General features: G+C 40.3%; 1 long non-coding RNA gene across 1 annotated transcript; it reads right to left on the bottom strand.

Moving 5' to 3' along the window:
- Positions 1–38: 38 nt before the first annotated feature.
- LOC143998264 (uncharacterized) lies at positions 39–27,993 on the bottom strand. The gene is made up of 2 exons (XR_013277812.1): positions 27,866–27,993; positions 39–833 (listed from the first exon to the last, which is right to left on the bottom strand). It is a non-coding gene; the product is annotated as an uncharacterized LOC143998264 (long non-coding RNA).

Here is a 27,993-nt window from a genome sequence, read left to right as displayed (position 1 = left end):
AAAAAGAAACCCAAGCAGTAAATCAAAGCAAATATTAGTTCTGTTTCAAATATACAGTATATTTATTTAAAAAATGTCTAAGACATTTGCTGGCATATCAATGGCCCCCCTACCCACAAAGTATTCCATGTATTATATACGGACCTCACGGGAGCTTTGGGGGGGCAAACCAGGACGACCAGCTTCAAACGCCATCAGGGTTTGTTCATTAATAAGTCTGGCCCCAGGCTCAACTGAGGCAAGATAATTCAAAGAATTTCTCCTTAAAAAGTTGTGGAGGATACAGCAAAAAAGGATTATATGATTGAGCTTATATTCCGCCATATTAATTGGCATAGGAATAGGCGGAACTGGCTGGCCATTATCCCAAAAGCATTCTCCACCACTCTTCTGCCTCTGGCCAGCCTGTAATTAAAAACCCTCTGCTCCGGGGTGAGGGTCCTCAAGAACGGCCACATCAGGTGTTCACCCAGACCAAATGCTTCATCAGCAACAAACACAAATGGGAGTTCTTCAATCTTTTCTTCCAGAGGTAGCAATCCCAACCCACCACTCTGAAGACGCCTGTAGAACTCGGTCTGGGCGATGTCTTCACCATCCGACATCTGGCCACTCTTCCCCACGTCCACATAGAGGAACGTATATGTCGCCAACACCACTGCCAACATCACAATACTATTAAACCTCTTATATTTATAATTGTATGACCCCAAGTTGGGGGGTGAAACTATGTGGAGATGTTTCCCATCAATTGCCCCTCCACAGTTGGTAAAGTCACAACAATCAGCAAAGTGGAATGCTGCAGTCTGCCATTGCTGTGGCATTGAAGGAAACTGTGGAGTCAAACAAGAAAAAAAAATAGTAATTTTGCACATAAACATTGCAAGCACATTAGACACAAACATTCTTGGCCAACATCAGTATAACATTTATTTTAAGGAGTATTTAAAGATAAAAGTATAAGGTGCACTTATCAGATTCCTCCCCCCTCTGATGGCCCATTGTAAAAATTCTAGGGGGGGGGGGGGGTGTTTTGGACAGGTAACCCTCTCCACTTCATTGAAAGCTGGATGCATACATAATGTGTGTTACTTTGGCCAGCCCCTCCTTACTTACACTATTGGCAGCCCACTGAACAGATAAGTGTCATAATACAAAACTAAAAATACACACTGTACAAATGGAAGCACATTTTTACACTCTGCAATTACCTATCAAGATAATAGGAAAACAAAACTTTAAACAGTACCATTTGAAAGTATTCAGGCAGGACCATTCACTACATGCTTTGATGAATCGATCCAAAAATATGACCACAAAAGAGGTAGGTATAGTGTGTATGGGTTTGGGCCTCTGCATGAATTTAAGGACACAAATAACATTTGTACACATTTTAGGGGGTGTTTAGGGTAAAGCACTACTATGGAGCTGACAAAATACAAGTGATTAGGCCAGGTGGGTATGGGCCCAGGATAGCATGCTGGGGAGATTAGTGAAGGCAAATATGCATGAAGGACAAAAAAGGAAGTTTAAAAACTTCCAGCATGCATGAGGAAAAAGAGGACATTCATAGCATATTACAATCATGATAATTAGGGAATGATGAAAGAAATACAATACATTAGCAATCATTAAATACATAGAATGAGATGTTAAAGGAGAAATCTTACCCTAATATAGTCAGAAAAAATCCCATGGATTTTGTTGTCGGAATGTGTGATCATGTGCACAAGGCATTACCCTTGTTTACATAGGCAGAGCTCTGTTCTGTGTCTCTCCTCACCGATCAGCAGGTGCTGGTGGACATCTATTGGCCAGCACCCACTGATCAGCTTGTGCTGTGTCTAATCACAGAACAGCTTGGACGCTGATCCAGAAGTGCTAGGTATGTGATCTGGCGCAGGAGAGCCGCTCTGCGCTCTATAACTAAGTTATGCAGTCGGCAATCGGTTAAATATGTATGAGTATTTCCTCCAATTATTACCCTCTCCCCTCCAGGTATATAACACCGAACTTCCATTATTACCCTCTCAGGTGCTGAATACTGCCTCTCTGGGTGAAGAACTTTGCCCCCATACCCTCATTACCCACTACCCACTAGAGAATACTACCTCACCCATTATTATCCCCCCAACCCTGATAAAGAATACAGTACAGTCACTCACCAGAGAATATACAGGAAGCTCACAGGAAGGGGAAGTCCAGAATGTGTGAGAAGAGTAAAGGGCAGAGCAGAGAGGACTGAGGAGATTTTCTCTCACTATCATCTCCCAGTCTCACTGAAGTTGTAGGTGAGGACTCTCTGGGAGTGACACAGCCATGCCGGGCAGCTCTGTGCAACACATGCATACACACACAAAAAAACACACACACACATTAGCAGAAAAAGAAAGGAATACCCCTCACTGACCCAGTGCATGAATATGTAGATAAATGTGGCCTCAGCCAGTGATACTCCAGCCATGCCACACCCTCTTAGCGGTGCTTCTTCCTTTCTCTGCTAATGTTCTTGCACTTCTGAATGGTGCACAGACACCTTGCTCCCTTCATTGTAACCGTCGGGGAGAACTTTGTCTCAGCTTTGAGCGGCGCTGCAAATTATACTTGGATCACACACACACACACTTAGTACACCACAAGTTGCAATGTGAGACGGAGCAGTGAAGCACAATCATTGTGTAGCAAAGAAAGTAGCAGAACCTACATACAGTGCCTTGAAAAAGTATCCATACCCCTTGGAATTTTTTACATTTTGTCATGTTACAACCACAAACGTAAATGTATTTTATTGGGATTTTATGTAATAGACCAACACAAAGTGGCACATAATTGTGAAGTGGAAGTAAAATGATGGATGGTTTTCATTTTTTTTTTACAAATAAATATGTGAAAAGTATGTTGTGGATTTATATTCAGCCCCTTTACTCTGATACCCTTAACTAGAATCTAGTGGAACCAATTGCCTTCAGGAGTCACCTAATTAGTAAATAGAGTCCACCTGTGTGTAATTTAAACTCAGTATAAATACAGCTGTTCTGTGAAGCCCTCAGAGGTTTGTTAGAGAACCTTAGTAAATTATGAAGGCCAAGGAACACGCTATACAGGTCAAGCATAAAGTTGTGGAGAAGTTTAAAGCAGGGTTAGGTGTAAAAAAATATCCCAAGCTTTGAACATCTCAAAATAGAAAGAGTATGGCACAACTGCAAACTTACCAAGACATGGCCGTCCACCTAAACTGACAGGCCGGGCAAGAAGAGCATTAATCATAGAAGCAGCCAAGAGGCCCATTGTAACTCTGGAAGAGCTGAAGAGATCTACAGCTCAGACAAGACAATCTGTTCACAGGACAACTATTAGTAGTGCACTCCATAAATCTAGCCTTTATGTAGGAGTGGCAAGAAGAAGCCATTGTTGAAAGAAAGCCATAAGAATTCCTGTTTACAGTTTGCAAGAAGCCATGTGGGGGACTCCACAAACATGTGGAAGAAGGTGCTCTGGTCAGAAGAGACCAAACTTTTTGGCCTAAAAGCAATCATGTTGTGGGGATACTTTTCTTCAGCAGGGACAGGGAAGCTGGTCAGAGTTGATGGGAAGATGGATGGAGCCAAATAGAGGAAAATTTTAGAAGAAAACCTGTTAGAGTCTGCAAAAGACTTGATACTGGGGCAGAGATTCACCTTCCAGCAGGACAATGGCCCTAAACATACAGCCAGAGCTACAATAGAATGGTTTAGATCAAAGTATATTCATGTGTTAGAATGGCCCAGTCAAAGTCCAGACCTAAACCCAATTGAGAACCTGTGGCAAGACTTGAAAATTTCTGTTCACAGATCGCTCTTCATCCAATCTGACAGAGCTTGAGCTATTTTGCAAAGCAGAATGGGCACAAATTTCACTCTCTAGAAAAGCTGGTATAGACAACCCCAAAAAGACTTGCAGCTGTAATTGCAGCGACAGGTGTTTCTACAGAGTATTGACTCAGGGGGGCTGAATACAAATGCAAGCCAAACTTTTCATATATGTGTAAAACATTTTGAAAACCATTTATTATTTTCCTTTCACTTCACAATTATGTGCCACTTTGTGTTGGTCTATCATATAAATCCTAATAAAATACATTTATGTTTTTGGTTTTAACATGACAAAATGTGGAAAAAATAATTAAAATATTAACACATAACACAAAAAATGTTGCACATTAAATTCAATACTTTTATAAATATATTTAAAAGGGCTTTGAAAACACCACACACTGTTTGCATAATACATTTTTTGCTATTATGTTTTTTGTTTTGTTTTTTAGTTTTGGATTACATGGCTCAAAGTTACAATGGGATTTGGTGCTTTTGGATTTAAGGGTGCAATGGGCTTCAGTGAAAATATATAGAACAAGAGAGAGTGCACTCCAGCCCTAGTGTGTTATCGTTTAAGTGCAAGGTGCAATATATAAAATACGAGAGTTGCACTCACTGACATCAGATGTTAAAGAGCATTGAAAATCCATATTGACCCCCTCTCCTGGTCTGTAAGGGTCAGTTGGCTCACTGAGACTTGCAGCATGGTGAGGGGTAACAGCAAGCACTAGCCGCCTAATACCTAGTAACACACCACCGATCAAGACACTCGCAAGGACCAGCCGGCACTTGTGTGAGGTCACTCGTGGCCAGGGGAGGGGGAGCACAGTGATACGGCTTACTCCTCTAGTTTGCTTCATGCAGCACTGCCTCATCAAGATTCTACTTCCACATTATGGCTGTACTGTCCTGCACCCTGGATGCAACCTTACTTTAGGTGCCATGCTGAGGTCTATAGCTATTGCTACCTCCTCCACTAAGGGTTTCATTCCTCCTACATCTGACTGATCCCTTACCACCACATCCTGGAGGAGTAATTCTTAGTCCCAACTGTGCTAGGGTATGGGGCCCTACCCTACTCTGGCTGGATGGTCTGCTACAGCAAAGGTGAAGATGCTGAGTTTATCTGATGAGAAAAGTCTGCTTGGTTTACTCATTCTGTCCCTGCCTGATCTTCTTTTATATTAGCTGAACTAGTGCCATGTGTCTTGAATATTGAGCACATTAAATATTTAAAACATTTTTTAATTAGAAAAAAAAATAAGAAAAAATACCCCCAAAAATTCATATATATATATATATATATATATATATATATATATATATATATATATATATATATATATATATATATATATATATATACTATATAATGAACTTTATCATAAAAATAAACAATTCATTGATTTATATTAAAAATATCCACAGATTGGGCACATTGCTGCAGTACCTCCCCTGACCTCGAGGGGTTGTCTCACTTTGCTGTGCTCAGCCAGGGTGTGCAGCCCAGGCCGTGGTGGCTCGACCCTGCTCCCTTTTCGGTGGGATGTCCATTCATCACCTGGAGTTTGGGATGTCAGTTCCCATGGCAAGCCAGATGACATTGGACTCCTCCAATGCCCCCTTGTCTCACGGGCACTAGGACCGATCTGTGAGGATTGGAGCGTGGTGCGCAGGCACAGCTACAGTCTGGCTACAGTGAGACAAGGGGACATTGAAGGAGGCCAATGTCGCCTGGCTTGCTGTGGCTGGGTGACGTCAGATGCTAGTCTGGCGCATGATCCTAGCCTGAACACACATACAGTATCTCACAAATGTGAGTACACCCCTCACATCTTTGTAAATATTTTATTATAGTTTTACATGTGACAACACTGGAGAAATGACACTTTGCTACAATGTAAAGTAGTAAATGTACAGCTTGTATCACAGTGTAAATTTGCTGTCCCCTCAAAATAACTCAACACACAGCCATTAATGTCTAAACCGCTAGCAACAAAAGTGAGTGAAAATGTCCAAATTGGGCCCAATTAGCCATTTACCCTCCCTGGTGTCATGTGACTCATTAGTGTTACAAGGTCTCAGGTGTCAATGGGGAGCAGGTGTGTGAAATTTGATATAATTATTATTATTACTCTCAGTCACATAGGTACAAAAATTATTTGAATAAAACATAGTGTTGCTTGACCCATATTGCCTGACCACTGATATTCTCCAGTAAAGTATATAATACAATAGTTAACAATACAAAGCCATTGGTTTGGTCTCCAGTAGTAGAAAAATATTCAGAGTCCCAGAGAGTGGTGCCAGGTATGTGGGTCCGTATTTTTAATTAGCAAGATAGCTCGACATGTTCCGCGCTAGTTTGGCGCTTCTTCAGGAGCGATTCGCGCTACAAAATATATACATATACAAATCAGTGAACAATTAAAACAATTTTTTAAATACATAAGTAATCAATAAAAACATAAAAAACAAGATAGAAAAACACCAGCTATGGTGTTAAAAGGCATAAACGCATGCTGATGCCCATGGGTTGCCAAACTGTACCTACCCAAACACGAGAGGGGATGAAGGAGCAGAGGGGTAGAAACACAGATCCCAACAGACCTCCGGGGACCCAAGAGCAAGGCAGGGAGATGGGAGTCTGCAGGCATATGAACAAACCAATGTGGTGCAAGTCGCCCCAAAAATAACATAAGGCATGCATTGCCCATTTAGTTACCAAGCTGATATAGAGAAAAAAAACCCGGAGGTCTGTTGAGATCTGTGTTTCTACCCCCCTGCTCCTTCATCCCCTCTCGTGTTTGGGTAGGTACGGTTTGGCAACCCATGGGCATCAGCATGCGTTTATGCGTTTTAACACCATAGCTGGTGTTTTTCTATCTTGTTTTTTGTGTTTTTATTGATTACTTATGTATTTAAAAAATTGTTTTAATTGTTTACTGATTTGTATATGTATATATTTTGTAGCGCGAATCTCTCCTGAAGAAGCGCTAAACTAGTGCGGAACATGTCAAGCTATCTTGCTAATTAAAAATACGGACCCACATACCTGACACCACTCTCTGGGACTCTGAATATTTTTCTACTACTGGAGACCAAACCAATGGCTTTGTATTGTTAACTATTGTATTATATACTTTACTGGAGAATATCAGTGGTCAGGCAATATGGGTCAAGCAACACTATGTTTTATTCAAATAATTGCTGTACCTATGTGACTGTTTTATGTGTATGACATTTTTGATAATTAACCACCTCGCGCCCGCCCTATAGCCGGCGCGTTCGTCCGCTAGGCCGTCCCTGGACGTCCTATTGTTTACTTCCGCAATGCGCGCCGCCGCGGGCACGCACCGCGGAAGTTCTGTGTTCGCCGTGTCCCCCGGGGACAGGCAAACACAGATCACTGTAAACGGCCAATCACAGCGGCCGTTTACAGCGTGATCGGCGTGTCCAATGGGAGATGATCTCATATGTAAACATATGAGATCATCTCTCAGCGCCGCTCTCCCTCCTCACACAGAGTGTGAGAGGGGAGAGATGAACGGCTGCAGCGGCAGCCGTTCTGCTTCGCTTTGAAAAAAAAAAAAAGTTAAAAAAAAGTGCCATCCTTCCCCAGCAGTGCCATCCATCCTCCCCCAGCAGTGCCATCCTACCCCAGTGCCATCGCCCCAGTGCCATCCGCCCCAGTGCCATCCACCCCAGTGCTACCTGCCCCCAGTGCCATCCACCCCAGTGCTACCTGCCCCCAGTGCCATCCACCCCAGTGCTACCTGCCCCCAGTGCCACCTGCTGTCAGTGCCATTTGTCACCAGTGCCATCTGTCATCAGTGCCACGTGTCATCAGTGCCACATAGTGCCATCTGTCATCAGTGCCACGTATTAGTGCCATCTGTCATCAGTGCCACGTATCAGTGCCATTTGTCATCAGTGCCACCTGTCAGTGTCACGTGCCATCTGTTGTCAGTGTCACGTGTCATCAATGCCACTTATCAGTGCCATCTGTCATCAGTGCCACGCGTCATCGGTGCCATGTATTAGTGCCATCTGTCATCGGTGGCACGTATTAGTGCCACGTATTAGTGCCATCTGTCATCAGTGCCACGTATTAGTGCCACGTGTCTTCAGTGCCACGTATTAGTGCCACGTTTCATCAGTGCCACGTATAAGTGCCACGTGTCATCAGTGCCACATATTAGTGTCATCTGTCATCAGTGCCACATATTAGTGCCATCTGTCATCAGTGCCACATGTCATCAGTGCCACGTATAAGTGTCATCATTGCCACGTATCAGTGCCATCTGTCATCAGTGTCACGTGTCATTGTCCCGGTGCTTCAAAAGTGTAATAAATAGTCAACAAGTTAGATGTGTAATTTATGTTCCTAGAACACATGATGGCACTACATGCATGTTGGGCCTCTCTATGTGGCCAGGCTGTGAAAAAGTCCCACACATGTGGTATTGTAATACTCAGGAGGAGTAGCAGAATTTTTTGGGGGGTGTCATTTGTGGTATACACATGCCATGTGAGAGAAATAACCTATTACAATGACAATTTTGTGGAGAAAAAAAAATGAAAAATCTTAATTTTGCAAAGAATTGTGGGAAAAAAATGACAACATAAAAAAGCTCACTATGCCTCTTACTAAATACCTTGGAATGTCTACTTTCCAAAAAGGGGTCATTTGGGGGGTATTTGTACTTTCCTGACTTGTTCGGGTCACAAGAAGCAAGATAGGCCACCAGTACATCAGATGTGATCAATTTTGTGCGATTCGCACCACAGCTTGTAGACTCTCTAACTTTCACAAAGACCAAATAATATCCACTAATTTGGGTTGGTTTTACCAAAGATATGTAGCAGTATAAATTGTGGCCAAAATTTATGAAGAAAAATTAATAATTTGCATAATTCTGTCACAGAAACAAAGAAATATGCGTTTTTTTTCAAAATTTTCGGTCTTTTTTCATTTATAGCGCAAAAAAATAAAAACCCCAGAGGTGATCAAATACCACCAAAAGAAAGCTCTATTTGTGGGAAAAAAAGGACAAAAAATTCATTTGGGTACAGTGTTGCATGACTGAGTAATTGTCATTCAAAGTGTGAGAGCACCGAAAGCTGAAAATTGGTCTGGGCAGAAGGGTGTTTAAGTGCCCAGTAAGCAAGTGGTTAAATAATAAAATATTTCTAATACTTTTTAGATTGAATACTCATGTGCCGTATAAAGTCCACCCAATATTAGTCTTTTTTCCTTATGTAACCTCATGGTAAAGAACTCTCTAAGGATCTGAAAAAAAGAATTGTTGTTCTACATAAAGATGGCATATGCTATAAGAAGATTGCCAAGACCCTGAAAGCTGCACCTCAGTGGCCAAGACCATACAGTGGTTTAACAGGACAGGTTCCACTCAGAACAGGTCTCACCATGGTCGACCAAAGGAGTTGAGAGCACATGCTTAGCGTAATATCCAGAGGTTGTTTTTGGGAAATGGATGTATGAGTGCTGCCAGCATTGCTGCAGAGGTTGAAGAGGTGGGGGGGTCAGCCTGTCAGTGCTCAGACCATATGCCTCACACTGCATCAAATTGGTCTGCATGGCTGTCATCCCAGAAGGAAGCCTCTTCTAAAGATGATGCACAAGAAAGTCTGCAAACAGTTTGCCAAAGACAAGCATACTAAGGACATGGATTACTGGAACCATGTCCTGTGGTCTGATGAGACGAAGATACACTTATTTGGTTCAGATGGTATCAAGCGTGTGTGGCGGCAACCAGGTGAGGAGTACAAAGACAAGTGTGTCTTGCATACAGTCAAGCACGGTGGTGGGAGTGTCATGGTCTGGGGCTGCATAAGTGCTGCCAGCACTGGGGAGCTACAGTTCAATGAAGGAACCATGAATGCCAACATGTACTGTCACATACTGAAGGAGAACATGATCCCTTCCCTTCAGAGACTGGGCCTCAGGGCAGTTTTCCAACATGATAATGACCCAAAACAGACCTCCAAGACCACCACTGCCTTGCTAAAGAAGCTGAGGGTAAACGTGATGGACTGGCCAAGCAGGTCTCCAGACCTAAACCCTATTGAGCATCTGTAGGACATCCGCAAACGGAAGGTGGAGGAATGCAAGGTCTCCAACATCCACCATCTCCGTGATGTCGTCATGGAGGAGTGGAAGAGGACTCCAGTGGCAACCTGTGAAGCTCTGTTGAACTCCATGCCCAAGAGGGTTAAGGCAGTGCTGGAAAATAATTGTGGCCACACAAAATATTGACACTTTGGGCCCATTTTGGACATTTTCACTTAGGGGTGTACTCACTTTTGTTGCCAGCGGTTTAGACATTAATGGCTATGTGTTTAGTTATTTTGAGGGGACAGCAAATTTATGTTGTTATACAAGCTGTACACTCACTACTTTACATTGTAGCAAAGTATAATTTCTTCAGTGTTGTCACATGAAAAGATAAAGTAAACTATTTACAAAAATGTGAGGGTGTACTCACTTTTGTGAGATACTGTATATAAAATAAAAAAAAGAAAAGTGCCATTCTCTAGGTGCTTAGAGGGAGACGGCTGTCCCCTTGTCTTTCTCTCTCCCCCTACCCACTGTGCAGCACTGGACATGGATATACAGCAGCTTTGACCATTTAATACAGGTTGGTGTAGGATTTTTCAAACTTATCCAGATACTGTGTATGTTGTATATATTCCCCTCTGGTTCCTTATTATATGCTACTACTTATTATTACTTATCATCTCATCAGGTGTTACCATGAGAACCATTATAAAGCGAACGACATTGCTAGGGATTGTATGCCTTGAATTATATATTATCTACTGGAACCGTGATGTTCTAAGCACCAACCTAGTTTTAAAGTATTACTGTTCTTTTTTCTCTACTTTATCCCTCAGTTCCATCTATGTTCCAACTACTGGAAGATTCATGGTATTGTGACTTACTTGAACCCTTTTTAATGTCCCTCCTTAGGTCTATACGGTAGGTAGCCCTAAAGATGTTCCAGTGTTAGGAGTGCTCCCTTTACATGATTATGTGAGTATATACCTGTGAGTATCTATGCTCTATATTCAAAGACAAAATACCTATTTATCTTTTATACTTTTCTAGTTATCTTGTGTGTCCCCACATTCTGGCACAAGATGCCATCATATTGGGGTACCTCGGGGAGTTTTGGGGATAAGTGCTGCTGTTCTGGCATCCGTGGTACTAGTGAGTGCTATTGACATATAGGGTATTGCCTATGTTACTACTATAGTCTGTTATATATGTATTTTAACCAAGATATTTTCAAATAGACACTTCAAGCGCCTGAGGAAGCGACTTTGAGGTCGCAAAACATGTAGAGCAGAAACACTGTATATACATGAGGACAAGTGATCTCCCCAAAATGAAGGATTATATACGTGGATACATTGAATGTATGGTCCATACATACACATTTGGTATTATATCATGTAGGGGAACCAGGGGGAGTTCTATGTGATTTTAGATGTCTTGTATGTTTATCATAATTCTGTGTATGTTGTGAAAACCTTTTTTTAATGTAAACCAATACGTTGTTTATTTTTATGATACGTGCCTCTAAAGTCCATTATTAATTTCTTTAGCAATTTCAGAATTCACTGGTCAAAAGCATTTAATAACAAGTCATGATATGCATAGAAGTAATTATTATCATTTGCCTAATTACCCTGTTACTGTAGCTTAAATATGAGTGTTTCACACTTTTGACAACAAACATATGCTTACTACCCTTTGTGGTTAACAAAAATAATCTTATAATATTTTATACACCAGTGAAAAATATCAAAAGTATAGATTGTATTTTCTCAATACTAATATGCTTGTGACCTTGCTAGTTCATAATAATACAGCAAAACCATTTAAAGGGTAACTCCACTTTTGTAGGTAAAAATATAGCAAATAAAGAAAAACAATATAGCATAATATTGTATATTGTAATTAAAAGTAATTAAAATGATCTTTCCTTTTCAATTTGCAGCCTCTTTAATTTTATGAAAATGCAATACAATATGGCTACCTGGAGCTACCCAAATTGTTCTGGTAAGAAAAGAAAGTGTGAAATCATCTCTAAATGTATTGATAATAGAAATTTAAATTTAAGAAGTCTTGATGTTTATCAGCTTCCCAGAGCTAGAAAATCTGTAGAGACATTTGGTCAAGCATTCTGTTTTTTTTTTCTTTTTTATATTTGGCTATAAGATATTGTCAGTTGCCTGTAACAGATAAGCCAAAACTGATTTTGTAACTCCTTCCTATGGGTTTATTTTTTAATTTTTTTTAATCATAAAGAAGTTTATTAAGTAAAAAAACATATATACATTGATTGCACAGCTCTTCAACACAAACATATAATCTGGAATACAATGCAATTAATCAAGCAAGAGGTATATTCTAACGTGTCACTAGATCTCCAATACCAATGCATCCTACCCGGCATATATCTTATTTTTATTTGTCATTATGGTTTCTTTTGTGTTCCACACAATCAAGGTAGGCAATGGTGGGTACCTCACGATTTTGCGCTCTCCTGGCTCAAGTCCCACTCCACGTCCTTTACCGTAACATCCTGTCCATGACAAGATCGACCAGAGAAAGGCCGGGAGTGTCCAGCCATGGTGCCCAGAGTCTATCAAACTTTCCCGGTCTGCCTCTATCCTTCTACACATACTTCTCCATCCTATTAGTATCCCCCATTTGGGCAATTCATTCCTTCATCCTTGGAGGCTCAACTGCCTTCCAATGCAGGAGGATCAACTTGCGGGCCTGCAACAAGGCCCTGGCCATGGCCAGTCTGATATTGTCTTCCCCAGGAACGTCATCTATTATCCCAAGTAGGCAAGGTTTTGGGTCTGTAGGTATGTTGGTCTGGTAGTCCCCGTGCTCCCTCGCACATCCTCCCTCCCATTCTAAACAGTCTGTCAGGTGTAAGATGTACTCTGAGTGCAATGTAAAGTTGAGACAATCTCTGGGCCACATTGACTGAGCAATCTTGTACTGCCTGGAGTGCCGCCTCCCACTGCTCGTCCTCGAATGTCCCCACGTCACACTCCCATTTCCTCGATGCAGTTTGTGGAAATCCCCTCACCAAAATATTGAGTACCATAGAGTATGTTCTGGAAATAAAGCCCTGAAATTGTGACACCTCCGCCATATATCGGGTCGGTGAAAGAGACCTCGGGAGCCCCCCCACCTGTGCCTTCACTGCATGTTGCAGCTGTAAATACTGGAAGAGCATTGACTGTGGGAGATGAAATTTCTCCTCAACTCAGGGAAGGGAATCAGTTTTCCTGCTGTAAATATATGTATCATGTGTGTGACCCTGTGCCTCTTCCACTGAACGCTACAATCCAGCGATAGTAACTCTTCATAGTACCTATTTACCCATATTGGGCTGTACTCGGTGAAGCCCTCCACCTCCTGCAACTGTCTGAGTTTGTTCCACACCTTCTGCATTAGAACGTATGTTGGGAATAGTTTGTTTGATTTTGCGTATGCCAGGGCCTCCATAACTATGGATACATCCTCTTGTCCTGATGCATAGCACATCAGGGCCCTAAAAGGTCCCAATGGCATGCTCCCCGCCTCCTCTCCTGTCTCCCCAGACATAGCCCGGGCTATGTGTTGCACCTGGGCTGCCAGGTAGTAGGCCTATGGATTAGAAAGGGCGAGGCCCCCCCGCATCCTTGAATTTTTGTAGTTGTTCCAATTTTATTCTTGGGGGTTTATCTAACCAAATGAAGCTTCTAAAAATGGAGTTAATTATTCTAAACTGTTTTAATGGGATCACCATTGGTGTGCTGTGCAGATTTACTCTTCACACCATGGAGATCTTTAGGTGGGACCAGATTTTAGTTTTATCCCGGATTCTATTTAAAAGTGGGGTCAAGTTAAGGGAGATAAAGTCTAATGGTTCAACTGTAATCTGAATGCCCAGGTACTTAAGACTGGTAGACACTGGTATATTGTGAATCACCCGTCTGCTATCCGGATGTTCATCCAGCAGCATCAGAGAGGACTTGGTCCAGTTAATAACGAGTCCTGAGTATTTGCCAAATTCCCCTATTGTTGCCATGGCTGCCCCCAAGGAGCCCGCTGTGTCTCCCAGGAGCAGCATGGTATCATCCGCATATAATATACGTTTTTCTTGAAGCTCACCATATTGGAAACCACACACCCCCTGGTTTGCCCTGATTAGGGCTGCCATGGGCTCAATGGCGATGGCAAATAACAGGGGCGACAGTGGGCACCCTTGTCTGGAGCCTCTGTGCAGGGTGAATGGGGCGGAAATGTGTCCTGCCTCCCTTATGAACGTCCGTAGTGTGCAATATAATAGCCTCACCCACGATAGGAACCCCTCACCGAAGCCAAATTTGCCCATGACAGCCCATAGATATTCCCATTCGACACTGTCAAATGCCTTATGGGCATCCAGTGCCAGCAGAGCCCTATCTCCCATATTATCTGCTTGTGTTTGCAAGTTCAGGTAGAGCCTTCGAATGTTAATGGAAGTGGATTTTTGGGACATAAATCCTGCCTGATCTGGGTGAATAATAGACGATATGACCCCATTAAGTCTCAGAGTCAGAACCTTCGCCAAAATTTTAATATCGCTCTGCAAGAGTGATATCGGTCTATATGACCCTGGGTCCAAGGGATCCTTTCCTGGTTTCAAAAGAAGAATTATGGTAGCCCTGGTCATGGAGTCTGGCATTCTCTTGCATAATTAAGCAGGTGGGGCAAAATGACCCCCCCTCCCTGTATTGTTTAAAGACTTCCATGGGGAGGCCGTCATCTCCCGTGGCTTTCGAGTTCAGAAAGAGGTTAAGGGACTCTTGTAATTCCCCAAGTGTTATCGGTGAGTCTAGGAGCGTGCGTTGGGAGTCCGACAGACCAGGCAACCCTATTCCCTGCAGGTATTCCTCTAAGTCCAGTTTGAATATGCCACCCTGGATCTATACAAGTCAGAATAAAACCCTGCAGTACCCTCGTAACCTGACTAGTGATATTAACCAGTCTCCCTCCCTCTGCACGTATTGCGGGTTTATTTTAATTTAACGATATGCTATTCACCTGACTATCGCTCTAAGCTTCAGCATATAAAGCACCAGTGCTGGGGAACTGAGGGATATTAACAGAGCTGGTTCAGTTCCAGGTTCTTGCACTGAACACTAGGTCATGTAAATCTTAATTCCTAACACTATGAAATTAACATTTGTTTTGCTGCCCAACAAAATGTGCGACTGCTAAGGAATAATGGCAGAGCAAATGTGATGCCTGCTTTGGTGTGGTTTTTGATCATTCTTGCATGTGTTTCCATAATGTAAAGGTATGAATAGGGCATGCAAATATAAGATTATTCTTCATCACAAACTGGGGTAATTTGGTAAGATCCAAACAATCTTTCTAAATGGATTATGGAAAGTAAACCACAAAGTTCTGACAACTACAAATATAAATGCAGTTTTATAATTATACAAATGTAAAAAGCAGACATTTAAGGTAAACATAAGTAAATAAAGGTGGTAGCTGCACTAAAGTGGACACATTTTTGGATGAAGAATTTTGAGAAATGAAGAGCTTTGCATGTTGTAGAGGCACACATCATTGTATTTATTTATTTTATTATTTTTCTTGCACAGTGAAGCACTGGACACCTTTTTATTCATAAACCTGTATTGTATGACTGTTGGGTCACATTTTTGACAATATTGATTGTGATGGACACATATTGGTTTGCACATATCACACATGAATATATTTCTTGCATTTGGTTAAACATGAATTGAATTATTTTAATTCATTAATTTATTTATTTTATTTGTTAGCACATTTGGCAGCACTTTCATATATTTATTCTAAGTATAAATAATTACATGGTAGTCTCCATCCCCCAATCTAAAAATGCTGTAAAATATGTACAAAAATAAATAAAAAATACTTACCTTACATCTTGGGCCCTGGAAATGTCAAAGTCTCACTGCTGCATTTATAAAGAATCTCCTTATACACAAGATATTATAGGAAGATAAAACATTTTCAAAAAGGAACGACACATGCACTAATTATTCAAAACTCAAACCTAAAGTGGAGTTCCACCCAAAAGTGAAACTTCCACTCATTTGTCTCTAGCCCCCCCCCCCCCCCTCTGGCAGAACATTTGGCACCTTTTGGGGGGGAGGGGGAATCCTGTTCCCACTTTAGAGATTCCAGGCTGCAATGAATTACGTCACAGCTTAGCTCCCTCCTCCTCCTTCCTCCTTCACCCGCTGCCAGGCAAGTAGGAGAGCACAGCAGTACCTCGCGCATGAGCAGTAGGGACCCGGCGTGAAACCGTATAGCCATACAGCCTGGTTCCCCTACCCACAATGGCGGCGCCAGCACCCAACAGTTGATGGAAACATCAGCTGCAGTGCCAACATTGCTGGACTCCAGGACAGGTAATGCCGCGTACACACGATCGGAATTCCGGACAGAAAAAGACAGATGAGAGCTTTTCATCGGAAAATGCCACCGGCAAAAAATTGATAGCATGTTCGCAATTTTCCAGATGGAAAATTCCGATTGTGTGTATGTAATTCCGACATGCCAAAAATCACGCATGCTCAGATTCAACTACGAGACGGAAGCAATTGGTTACTGGTTATTGAACTTCCTTTTTCTAGTCCCGTCATATATGTTGTACGTCACCGTGTTCTAAACGATCAGAATTGGGTGTGACCATGTGTAGGCAAGAGAGCTTGAGCGGAATTCCATCGGAATTTCGTCAGGAAAACCATCAGAGCTTTTTATGACAAGAATTCCAATGGTGTGTACGCGGCATAAAAGTCCTATTATTAAAAGTCAGCAGCTGCAGTATGTGTAGCTCCTGGCTTTTCATTTTTGCAGGGGTGGGCCAACCTCCTCTTTAAATGCTTGAATCCATATATAAGAAAGTCCCACACAATATATCGAAAAGTCCCACACACACAATGTGAAGAAAGTTCTCTGTGTTATCTTCCTTTCACTTCCTATTATTGCTTTAGTGCTGCCACATGTGAAACACCAATGCGCTTACCGCAATTACATAGATACATAGTAGGTGAGGTTGAAAAAAGACACAAGTCCATCAAGTCCAACCTATGTGTGTGATTGTATGTCAGTATTACCTTTCATATACCTGTATGTTGCGGTTGTTCAGGTGCTTGAAACTATCAATGCCCCCCACTGAGACCACTGCCTGAGGAAGGGAATTCCAGATCCTTGCCGCTCTTAGGCCTCTTTCACACGGATGGATAGAATGGTGCTTTTAACTGCAGATTTTCTAGTTTTCTACCGCAGCTAAAAGCACACAATGCATCCCTATGGCCCCATTCACACACAGCATTTAGCTGCGATTTCGTTACATGCTGTTCAGTGCGAATAGAAAAAAATTGAATTGAATGCATCCAGGTGTGATGTAGCGCAGCTATATGCACATAACCGCAGGTAATCGCAGTCTTATGTAGTTTAAGGTTAGACCTCTTTTCTTCTAATTTTAATGAGTGACCACGAGTCTTGTTAAACTCCCTTTTGCAAAAATTTTTTATCCCTATTGTGGGGTCACCAGTATGGTACTTGTATATTGAAATCATATCCCCTTTCAAGCGTCTCTTCCCCAGAAAGAATAAGTTCAGTGCTCGCAACGTTTCTTCATAATTAATATCCTCCAGACCCTTTATTAGCTTTGTTGCCCTTCTTTGTACTCGCTCCATTTCCAGTACATCCTTCCTGAGGACTGGTGCCCAGAACTGGACAGCATACTCCAGGTGCAGCCGGAACAGAGTCTTGTAGAGCGGGAGAATTATCGTTTTATCTCTGGAGTTGATCTCCCTTTTAATGCATGCCAATATTCAGTTTGCTTTGTTAGCAGCAGCTTGGCATTGCATGCCTTTGCTGAGCCTATCATCTACTAGGACCCCCAGGACCCCCAGGTCCTTTTCCATCCTAGATTCCCCCAGAGGTTCTCCCCCCCAGTGTATAGATTGCATTCATATTTTTGCCACCCAAATGCATACGGCCTCTTATCAAACAAGGAAGGTCAGGTAGTGATTTGTTAATGACTTGGATTGGAACATCACCTTATCCGATAGGCATCTAGTTCTCCCTCTCACTGGGCGACACTCCTTTGCTCCCTCCCAGAAAGTGGTCAAGATAAATGCTCTCATTGTGCAGTATTTATTAAATGAATGTATTCACATAAAAGTTAAAACCTACTGTATAGGCACTCAAATGTTATGGTGCCCAGTATCTCGGCACCAATACACACAGTCATCTCTCTCTGTCACCGCCTTCGCTCTAATCACTGGCGTTGGCGTGCATGCCAACACCCTGAACTGGAAGTGTTACATATATGGATTTGAGCATTTACGTTTTGAATTTTGAATATTTAGTGTACCTTCTTTATAGATATTTTGTTCACAGTTGAAGAGGAGTGACACTTAAATTAGTAGATACATTATACTTATATCTATTTTTGAACACATTTAGATCATTAAAGTACCGTATATGTGGTGAAAGAGTAGGTGCCTGCTATTTACACTTGTTTAAATTGTAGAAAAATTATTGTTTATTATGTACAAAGTCACTAATGATTAAAGAATTATCAAAACAGATTTCCCAATAAACAGTTTTAAATATATTCCACCAATTTGTTTACCATTAAATAGCTACAGTATATACAGGCTACTGACAAGCAGATAGATAGTGCTAGGCTTTATAATGTTTTAAACTCTAAGCAACATAATGTGATAAATAAAATAAATAAAGGTTTGTAATAATGTATACCATGGTTTAAAAATTAAATAAAGTATCTGTTGAAATTTTTTACATTTAAAACGTGAAAATAAAATTGAGAAAAGGTAATTTTACCTTTCCTTTATGTGCTTTCTTTTTAGTTAGAATATAGTTTCCTGAAATAAAGCGCATCTTGTAGTTGACATACTTACAATTTGATGTTGTTCTGTAAGTTGTTGAACAGTGATTACAAAACATTAAGGTATAACTAAAGGCATTTTTTTTTTGATTTTGGATAGATTGGAGAGGGAATAGAACAACTGTCAGGTTTTATTGTTGTCTGTACTCTTGTTAGGGAGATTGAAACTCTTTATTATCCTGTTTACCATTATTACCAAACATGAAAGTATAGGAAAAACCCTAATTTTGTATTGTCCCCAGAACTGCAATAGTGTGGATATTGTCCAATGGGGATACTAATTCTGGTGACCCTGGTGACAACCAGGCATTCCCTCACTCCCTCACTCTTGTTCCTGTTCCTGTTTTGGCTATGGGACAGGAAGTGTAGGGAAATCTCCCCAACAGGACACAGATGGCAAAAATAAACCTAACAGGGGTTTTAACCCTCTCTTAGTCTATCTAAAATGAAAAAAAAAAAAAAAAAGTTTGCCTTTAGTTATACTTTAAACGGTCTTATCCTGCTTATTTGCATGGGTACAGAATCACTTGTTTTAGTATGCCAGCAAGAACGCCTCACCATATGAAGATTCTATAGGTTGCACAATGTTATCTTTGGTCAAACCCTACTGATATATTTATCTCATTCGTTTTTGTGTCTCCTCCAAATCATTTAAAACTAGGGCAGTGCTCTGCCTCTCCAAACTAAGCACTGCAAGTGTGATCTCTATAACTGAGCCAGTTGTGGCAAGATAGCTATAACTGTGTACAATCTCAATAAAATTAGTAGACAGTTACTTGATCCAAATTGCATCTTGTAGAAAGCTTTTTAATACAAAAACTTGTCCAGATCATAACAGATTAACATCAGATAGGTTAAAAAAATCATATAGGGGTTTATTTACTAAAGCTTGTGTAGAGTCAGTCTCACTTCTGCATAGAAACCAATCAGCTTGCAGGTTTTATTGGCAAAGCTTAAAGTGGTTGTAAAGTCAGAAGTTTTTATCTTAATTCATTCTCTGTATTAGGATTAAAAAAAACCTTCTGTGTGCAGTAGCAGCTCCAGAACCCCCTAATACTTACCTGAGTCCCTTCTATCTCCAGCGATGTCCACAAGTGCCTCAGGACTCTCCGCCTGATGAGCTGAGACACAGCAGATGTGCCATTGGCTTCTGCTGCTGTCACTTAAAGTCCATTAGCCAATTAGGAGACCGGTGGGGCAGGCCAAAATCAAGGCCCCTTGTCTGAATAGACACAGGGAGCTGTGATTCAGTTTGTGTGCCCTCATAGCAAGCTGCTTGCTTTGGGGGCACTCAAGAGGAGAGAGGGTCAAGGAGAGCCAAAGAGGGACTCTAGAAGAGGAGGATCTGGGCTGCCCTGTGCAAAACCAGGTAAGTATAACATGTTTGTTATTTTTAGAGGAAAAATAGACTTTACAATCACTTTAATTGAACAAGTTGAGGTTAGAAGCTGATTGCTTTCTCTATAGAAGTGAGACCGATTTTGTACTCTCCAGCCTTCGTAAATAAACCCCAGTGTGTCTAGCTCCAGCAGGATATAGCACATTTGGTGAATGAAGGCTAAAGCATGAAGAAGAAGGGTGGAAATAACTGCATAGAGATGCCTTAGCTACAAAATAAATAAGGGATAACATTATTTAAATGCAAGCAAAAAAAAAAAAACAATGCATATGTAACATGATAGGCTGCATAGGCTGCTAAAGAGACTTAAACTGAATCTGTGCTTTGCCTTGCAGCGGGGTCGTATAGGAGAAACAAGTTACATGCATCCACCCTACCCTTGCTCTCTGCATAGATAAAGGACAGGTAATCTTAAATGCACATGAATTGGAAGAACTCTCAATCTCCCTGTTTAATCAACTAAATCAATATTTTGTACTTTAACTTCGAACCTTGATTTCTAAAGTTCCCGTGGGAATGATTACAGGACCAGCCACTGATGTTTCAGCTATTGGTAGTATTTCCTTTGCTGCGTAGTTACACTGTCAAATAAAGGAGTCAAATAACTGAAGCTATACTGCAGGCCTCCTGTGTTTCTCAGCTTGACATATTTATCAGGCTCCTTACTTGCATTACTTTTATGTTAATGTGAACTCATATTAGAGTACTGTATTTCAAAGTACAGAGCACTTCAGGAGTATTGTTCTTGTTTTGTTGTTTATATAAAGTATGTTTTGCTAAATAACTAACTACCATAATTCTATGAACCAACAATCCAATCATTCATTGATTTCCAAAAGTATCTTTCACTATCCCAGTTTTTATTTTGCTATTCTGTTATAATTAACTGTTTACACCATACATTTCTATTTTCTATGATGGGCAAACAATGAATTGTTAAAAAAAATAGACTAGTCTAGGCTATGCTTAAATAACAGCAGCGCCACCAACTAAATCACTAATGTTTTATAATACATTGTCACATTTGCCAGTTGCTGGTGCCAATAGTAGCGTCTTATTTGAAGTAATTCAAGTATGCTTCATGTCAAAACTCTTTAAAACTCTTGAGAAACAAAATCAATTCCCATAAATGTTTATTTGAACTTACATGCAAGGTCATGGTGAGCATGAGAAAACACAAAAGACATTCAGCCAATGACACGATGCCATAGATTTCTGTTTCCTGTACTGCTTTCCAAGACTTAACCAATTCATAACTTAGTTGGCACATTAAAGCGTACAATGCCTTGTAAAAGTATTCACCTCCTTGGCTTTTTACCTATTTTGTTACATTACAGCCTTTAGTTAAATGTTTATTTAATCAGAATTTATGTGATGAATCAGAACACAACTGTCTAAGTTGGTGAAGTAAAATTAGAAAAATATACATAAAAACATTTTTCAGAAATAAAAAACTGATAATTGGCATGTGTGCTTGTATTCACCCCTTTGTTATGAAGCCCATAAAAAGCTCTGGTGCAACCAATTACCTTCAGAAGTCACATAATTAGTGAAATGATGTCCACCTGAGTGCAATTTAAGTGTCACATGATCTGTTATTACATATACACACCTTTTGGAAAGGCCCCAGAGGCTGCAAGACCTAAGCAAGAGGCACCGCTAACCAACCACTGCAATGAAGACCAAGGAACTTTCCAAACAAGTAAGGGACAATGTTGTTGAGAAGTACAAGTCAGGGTTATGTTATAAAAAAATATCCAAATCTTTGATGATCCCTAGGAGCACCATCAAATCTATCATAGCCAAATGGAAAGAACATGGCACAACATCAAACCTGCCAAGAGACGGCCGCACACCAAAACTCCTGAACCGGGCAAAGAGGGCATTAATCAGAGAGGCAGCACAGAGACCTAAGGTAACCCTGAAGGAGCTGCAGAGTTCCACAGCCGAGACTTGGGCATCTGTACATAGGACGACAATAAACCGTACGATCCATAGAATTGGGCTTTATGGCAGAGTGGCCAGAAGAAAGCCATTACTTTCAGCAAAAAAACAAAATGACACGTTTTGAGTTTGCGACAAGGCATGTGGGAGACTCCCAAAATTTACGGAGGAAGGTGCTCTGGTCTGATGAGACTAAAATTTTACTTTTTGTCCATCAAAGAAAATGCTATGTCTGGCGCAAACCCAACATATCACATCACCCAAAGAATACCATCCCCCCACTGTGAAACATGGTGGCAGCATCATGCTGTGGGGATGTTTTTCAGCAGTTAGGACTGGGAAACTGGTCAGAGTTGAGGGAAAGATGGATGGTACTAAATACAGGGATTTTCTTGAGCAAAAACTGTACCACTCTGTGTGTGATTTGAGGCTAGGATGGAGGTTCACCTTCCAGCAGGACAATCACTCCAAACACACTGCTAAAGCAACACTTGAGGGGTTTAAGTGGAAACATGTAAATGTGTTGAAATGGCCTAGTCAAAGCCCAGACCTCAATCCAATAGGAAATCTGTGGTCAGACTTAAAGATCTCAAACGCAAACCATCCAACTTGAAGGAGCTGGAGCAGTTTTGCAAGGAGGAATGGGCAAAAATCCCAGTGGTAAAATGTGGCAAGCTAATAGAGACTTATTCAAAGCGACTTGGAGCTGTGATAGCTGCAAAGTATTGACTTTAGGGGGGGGTGAATAGTTATGTACATTGACTTTTTCTGTTATTTTGTCCTATTTGTTGTTTGCTTCACAATAAAAAAAAATCATCTTCAAAGTTGTGGGCATGTTCTGTAAATTAAATGATGCAAATATTCAAACAATCCATGTTGATTCCAGGTTGTGGGGCAACAACAAACAAAAAATACCAAGGGGGGTGAATACTTTTGCAGTTCACTGTATGTGATTCATCCCATTAACCACTTAAGGACCAAGCCTCTTTTTCAGATTCAGTGTTTACATGTTTAAAACATTTTTTTTTGCTAGAAAATTACTTAAACCCCCAAACATTATATATTGTTTTTTTTCTAACACCCTAGAGAATAAAATTGCGGTTATTGCAATATGTTTTTTCACACTGTATTTGTGCAGTGGTCTTACAAGCGCACTTTTTTTGGAAAAAAAAATCACTTTTTTAAATAAAAAAATAAGACAGCAGGAAAATTAGCCCAATTTTTTTTAATATTGTGAAAGATAATGTTACGCCGAGTAAATTGATACCCAACATGTCATGCTTCAAAATTGCACCCGCTCATGGAATGGCGTCAAACTTTTACCCTCAAAAATCTCCATAACCGACATTTAAAAAATTCTACAGGTTGCATGTTTTGCGTTACAGATGAGATCTAGGGCTAGAATTATTGTTCTCGCTCTACCGATTGTGACAACATCTCACATGTGTGGTTTGACTACCGTTTTCATATGCAGACTCTACTCACATATGCGTTCGCTTCTGCACGCAAGCTTGTAGGGACGGGATGTTTTAAAAAAAAATGTTTTTTTTTCTTATTTATTTTAATTGCTTTTATTTATTTTTACACAGTTTAAAAAAAAAATTGGATCACTTTTATTCCTATTTTATTCCTGTAATAAGAAAAAGCATGACAGGTCCTCTTAAATATGAGATCTGGGGTCAAAAAGTCCTCAGATCTCATATTTGGACTTAAATGCAATAAAAAAAATGTAATTTGAAAAAATGACATTGAAAAAACGTGCCTTTAAGAGGTGTGGGTGCTATGGTATAGAGACGGGTGGGGGCCATCTTAGCCTCACTCCATACCACAAACAAGACAGGTCCCGATCGCCTCCGCCACTACCAACAGCTCCGGTAAGTGGTGGAGGGCGCGGGACAGCAGGGAGGGGGGGTTGCACCTCTCCCGCCGCCGATAATGGTGATCTCGTGGCGAACCCGACACAAAGAGCACCGTTATCATAAACACGACCAGCGCCTGAAAAGATGGATATATCGGTTGTGGAAGCAGCTGCTGCGATTACCAAGATATCCCTCTTCAAAAAATGGACGTACATCGCCGTGCGCCAGTTGTAAAGTAGTTAAGTAATCGTAACTATTTCCCAAGCCATTTTCAGCTTTCAGCACTGTCGCTGTTTAAATGACAATTGCGCGGTCATGCTACACTGTACCCAAACAGAATTTTTATAATTTTGTTACCACAAACAGAGATTTCTTTTGGTGATATTTGATCACCTCTGCGTTTTTATTTTTGCTAAACAAATTTTGAAAAAAAAAAGTTTTTCTTTTTGCTATAAAATTTTGTAAATAAGTAAGTTTCCTCTTTTAGTGATGGGCACTGATAAGGCGGTACTGATGAGGTGGCACTGATGAGGTGGCACCAATGAGGTGGCACTGATGGGCACTGACAGGGCACTGACGATGGGCACTGATAGGCGACACTGATGGGCACTGGTAGGCAGCACTGTTGGGTGGCACTGATATGCAGCACTGATGGGCATTGATAGGCAGCACTGATGGGCACTCATGGGTGGCACTGGTGGACACTGATAGGCGACACTGATGGGCACTGAAAGGCTGCACTGATGGGTACTTATGGGTGGCACTAATAGGCGGCACTGAAAGATGGCATTGATAGGCATCACTGATGGCACCGACACTGGCAAGCATTGGGGAAGGCATTGATTGGCAGCTGCCTGGGCACTGATTGGAATTTCCCTGTTGGTCTAGGGTGGCATACCTGGTGGTCCAGTGTGGTGACAATCCCCGGTGGTCCTGGTGGCATCCTGGTGGTCCTGGGTGGGCATCTGAGGGGGGCTGCACTGATAAACAATCAGCACAGACCCCCCTGTCAGGAGAGCCACTGATCGACTCTCCTCTACTCACGTCTGTCAGACGCTAGTGAGGAAAAGCCGATCAATGGCCCTTCCTGTTTACATCATGATCAGCCGTGATTTGACATGGCTGATAACCTGGTAAAGAGCCTCCATCAGAGGCTCTTTACCGAGATCGGTGTAGCGGTGTGTCAGACTGACACACAGCACCACCAATCACCGCAATGCGTGCCCCCACGGGTGTGCAACAGCGGTTGTTCTGGAGGGCCATCATATGATGTCCACCCAGAATGAGAGCCGTACCGCACAGCCGTCATTTGACGGCCGGCGGGTGGGTAGTGGTTAAATACACCTTTTATGAAATGTCCAAAATCACCCATGACCTTAACTTTTTCCTTTTTTCTCATAAATATGAACAAATACACTTTTCTGTTCAATATGTTTTGTTAAAGCTTTTAAAAGGTCCACATAAAAATAGTGGAAAAGATATCCCATCATTGAAAAATATAACTCAATGGGTTGCAGTACATTTGTACTTTATTGTTCTTCTTCAGCTGCACATTATTTCATAATAATGTGCAACCAGTTTTCCACTAGGTGTTATCCAAGTTCCTGCTCCAATAAACATGCAAATGCAGGGACAGCAAAAAAGCGGAGGGGGGGGGGGCTTGAGGTTAGACTATGGGGACTATGTTTTTGAAGTGGGGGACATTAGGCTTTTGGGTTTTAAATGCTGTGAGAGGTAAGCATCAGGGATAGGTTTTATCGTGCTTGTGATATATTGTTGAACCAGTTGTAAGGGCTGGTAGTATTTTTGCGACATGCATTACTCCTAGACCTGCAAAGAGCTTTGGTAAGTACATAGTGGTATGGGATATGGGAAAGCCTGTGTTTCTAAAAAAATGTAGACACATTTGTTAATCTCTTTCTGCATTATACAAAAGTCATAGAATGGGGATTGGGAGAACCCAAAATCTTAATTGCTGCTATACATCCAAACCAGAACAAATTATAATAGTATCAGGTTGTGAACATATCCTTTGCTTTCTAGAAAAGCATAGGCTAGTTAGATGCATAAAGGGACTAAATGTTTTATCATAATTTGTGACACTATTTGGCTTATATAACTGAGATGTCCTTTTTTTTACAGTGGTCAAATTAATAAAAGATTTTACAATGCTTTGGGAACCAATAAAACTTAAAATTAGAAATATAAACACGCTATATTAAAAGATTCCTAGAAGTAAAATTATGTCAGAAGCAATCCAAATAAATTGCACAGAAACAAATAACAGGGTTGCATTTGAAATCGCTCTTAAAATGCCTTCTTTAAAATGCCATTATTGGGGCATGGAGAGGTTTGTTGGCTTCAGTGGCTCTGTTTCTGCAGTTAGTAATAGGCAGATGACTTCTAGTATTGATCATAAAGTTGATTCAGCCCATATCAACGATTTCGACTGAGATGACTGAAACACTGCATTTCTAATAGTAGAAAAATTGAATGGATGATGGTTTCCTGACTTTGATGGCTGTGAAGCTAGATTGAAAACATATAAAACAATTCTCTTGCTGGCCACATCTCAGTTTTGGCTGAATGTTGAACAACCTAGATATGAAACAACAGTGCTTTTTTCATGATGGCTGTAAATGCATTGAAACATTTTCAAGTGTTAGATGATAATATCTTAAAAACATTTATTTTTTATCCACAGAAATTCATCAACTACTCCACAGTCCACACTGTCAGGATACTTAAAATGCACCTATTCTATAAATCAAAGTTACAAAAATAAAAAATAATAGTTTTTTTAACTGTCATTCTGTTCAGTCTGTCTTATAATTCACAATTATTTGTGATTATGTGAATACAAATAAATATTAAATATTATATATTTAAAGAAGTGATATATATATATATATATATATATATATATATATATATATATATATATATATATATATATATATATATATATATATATATATATATATATATATATATATATATATATATTTGTAGCTACACTAATAGCAGAACTTACACATATATATATATATATATATATATATATATATATATATATATATATATATATATATATATATATCACTTCTTTAAATATATAATATTTAATATTTATTTGTATTCACATAATCACAAATAATTGTGAATTATAAGACAGACTGAACAGAATGACAGTTAAAAAAACTATTATTTTTTATTTTTGTATATTTTATATATCTCACTTTAAATATATAATATTTAATATTTATTTGTATTCACATAATCACAAATAATTGTGAATTATAAGACAGGCTGAACAGAATGACAGTTAAAAAAAACTATTATTTTTTATTTTTGTGACTTTGATTTATAGAATAGGTGCATTTTAAGTATCCTGACAGTGTGGACTGTGGAGTAGTTGATGAATTTCTGTGGATAAAAAATAAATGTTTTTAAGATATTATCATCTAACACCTGAAAATGTTTCAATGCATTTACAGCCATCATGAAAAAAGCACTGTTGTTTCATATCTAGGTTGTTCAACATTCTGCCAAAACTGAGATGTGGCCAGCAAGAGAATTGTTTATATCTTTTTAGTCTCAAATGATAATAGCTTCACAGCCATCAAAGCCAGGAAACCATCATCAATTCAATTTTTCTACTATTAGAAATGCAGTGTTTCAGTCATCTCAGTGTGTGTGTGTGTGTGTGTGTGTGTGTATATATATATATATATATATATATATATATATATATATATATATATATATATATATATATATATTTGCACCTACACTAATAGCAGAACTTACATGTTCTTGCTTCTTCACTTAAGATTTTCTCCTCCGAGCTTCAACCTCCTACTGCCCCCAGCCACGCTGCCAAGTGCATGCTTTCATTTAGAACTACAACCTTACATGCAGCCATTCCTGAAAGGGAT

Source organism: Lithobates pipiens, unplaced genomic scaffold (genome assembly GCF_037356315.1).
Source record: "Lithobates pipiens isolate NorthernLeopardFrog02 unplaced genomic scaffold, aLitPip1_a1.2 Scaffold_19, whole genome shotgun sequence".
NCBI classification, from domain to species: Eukaryota; Metazoa; Chordata; class Amphibia; order Anura; family Ranidae; genus Lithobates; species Lithobates pipiens.
Note: the sequence above shows the minus strand (reverse complement) of the source record. Positions and strands in the feature narration are given on the sequence as shown.